General features: G+C 36.5%; 1 protein-coding gene across 1 annotated transcript in view; it reads right to left on the bottom strand.

Moving 5' to 3' along the window:
- Positions 1–9: 9 nt before the first annotated feature.
- The window catches only part of LOC137977704 (heterogeneous nuclear ribonucleoprotein L-like), a 44,907-nt gene continuing 42,416 nt past the window's right edge, over positions 10–2,500 (bottom strand). The window contains exon 22 of the mRNA XM_068825014.1: positions 10–2,500. This exon is cut by the window's right edge and continues 1,601 nt beyond it. The gene's annotated coding sequence lies outside the window, so the exon portion shown is untranslated.

The following is a 2,500-nucleotide window of genomic DNA, read 5'->3' as shown; positions in this document are numbered from 1 at the left end:
GCTAAAAGACCAATGACGAAGTTGTACTTTTGTCCATTTTATTTGAAAACTTTATGTTACCTTAATCACATCTGCTTCGCAAAATGCTCAAAAGCACTTTCGGTGCGTTTGCATTAAACAATATGCTAGAGCTTGTTTCGATTCACTGGCAGACCTTTATGGGCATGCAATAACTATAACTGAAAAACATTGCTATATAGATGACGATCAAAAGACAATTCACAGCACTGTAACAAACAGATCTCAGTTAACAAAACCAAACGTTTCAATACTTCTTTGTTTGAGGCAAAAGAACGGTTTTTAAACTGACTTTCAATTCTCATATACGAGAATAAGAAGGGAAAATCAGATCTGTGCTCCTCATAAAAAAAATAAATAAATAAAAGAGAGGGCAATGAACACACTAACCCCGTGGCCGCGTCTCCGTGCGCTTTGTAAAACATTTGTCCGAACTGATTATCTGATCTGCAATCACCGTTAACGAAATCGCTGTCACACGCGTGTCACTGTACGTTACATTATACTCATTGTCCTTGTCACGCCTTAAGAAATTCAGAATGTTTTTTCTCTGTCAGTGCACTAAAAACCGCTCCTTCTAAAAAAAAAAAACATGACTTGCCTTGAAAGATTTCAATTAACGTGCGTCGGTGTTACAATAAACCCCAACACCCAAAAGAAAGCTCGTTTAGTTTAAATGATAATTTCTGCAATATCGCTCGGTTCCAGGTTTTTCTTCTATCCTCCTTTGTGGTAGACAGAGAGACCCTAGTTTGAACTAAGACCATGGGAGGGGACATACAGTTGCTAAATTTTTGCTTCAAAATACCTCCCCCTTCCTTGACCCTCCATGACGTATTGTCGTAACCATGCATCTCCTCCCCTGGGTCTTTCCTCGATGACTTGGGATTCAAAGCATCAGATATGCATACGCGTTTACTTGAAATAAACAAGTTCTTTTAGATAGCAACCAATAACGAAAAAAAAAAATCAATAGTATGTATTCCGCTTGACAAAGCAAATAACATTCGAAGGAAAAAACCTAACGATTTTATTAAGTCACTGTCCAAAAATACCATTCAAAATTTAAAATCATTTTGCTTTAGGGTACGTCACCTCAAAACTAAGCGTAAGCTTAAAAAACAAACTTGTGTGCATTGTCAATGAACAAAAATGTTATAATTACAAAACGTACGAAGGAGTGAAAAATATTCAACAGTGAACACAAATGAGGGTAAATTGTGATGCTGCTGCCTGGTTACTCAACAACTTAGGATGCAACCAATCTCAATCTATCTACGTGTACGAAAAATGAAAAAAAGTACATTTAATAGTTATTACCGACGTCTTGAGTGTTACTTCGTTAGTTTTTTTGCGATCGTTACAATCGTTTGAATACAAATGGCTCAAATAGCTGATCTTCCACCAAATTCCATTAAAATATGTTTCTAGCAAATTTTAACTCAATTGATAACATTTTTTCCGCATCTTGTTGTAGTTTAAAGGAGAACGAATCTCTTTGAACATTTATCTAATAACCTATGTATGTACAATGATATTTATGATCTGTAAGTCGATGAATTCTGGGACAAACTTCAAATGTGCACAAATTATTATATTAAAAACCTCTTTGCAAGTTAAGTCAATCCCTCTAAAATTATTCGCCTTTTTACTTGTGGAAGCTATTCCACGAAAACAAAGCCAAGGAATAAGATTTCAATTCCATATATGTATCTGTTTTGTATAATGCACGAGTGTGCATTAGATTCAATATTACAGACTAAATCTGAAATTACCTTTGTCTGAAATTACTTCTGGAAAAAAATGGCATTTCACAACATCTTTAACCAAAAAAAATTAAATGTTATTCTTAGTACGATAAATGACATTTCTTAACAAGGATATTTCACCTTTTTGTTTCTAGAGTGAAAACGAACTGAAAGTCTCGCCACAGTAGCAAGACTATCTGTCTTTTATACGAGACAAGACGACTTTGAAACGAACACCCTGTGCGGTCCTGTGCGAGAACAAGAGATTGACCAATCACTGGACCTGTGCAAACATCCACAATTAATTTCTCCGGTGTTTGACAAGGCAATTTTTTCCCTTTTTCTTCACAACTTCAAAGACCAATTTCAACACGCGTCATTTTGAACAACGGCAGTAGAAAGACTGGTACCTAACAATACTCCGCCCAAGTCCACGGAAAATCCAAGCAACATGAAAAAAGAAAACATCCTTAAACGATTTTGAACTTTTGGGAGTGAAGTTGAACGTACTTAGATACAGTGCCGCTCCCGCACATAATTAGCAAAAAATGAAAAGCCTTCCTCACCGGATCACCAGCAATTGAAATCAAACATATATTGTGGTTGTACCTTGGACAGCACTTTTCTGTGCCATTACCGCGCTGTTTCGAGTCGGATATGAAACCATTACCCTGTTTGGTATTTCCCTCTAGCGACAAGAAAAGGAAACGTTTGCACGGATATCCTCGATGACG

Source organism: Montipora foliosa, chromosome 11 (assembly GCF_036669935.1).
Source record: "Montipora foliosa isolate CH-2021 chromosome 11, ASM3666993v2, whole genome shotgun sequence".
Taxonomy (NCBI): domain Eukaryota; kingdom Metazoa; phylum Cnidaria; class Anthozoa; order Scleractinia; family Acroporidae; genus Montipora; species Montipora foliosa.
Note: the sequence above shows the minus strand (reverse complement) of the source record. Positions and strands in the feature narration are given on the sequence as shown.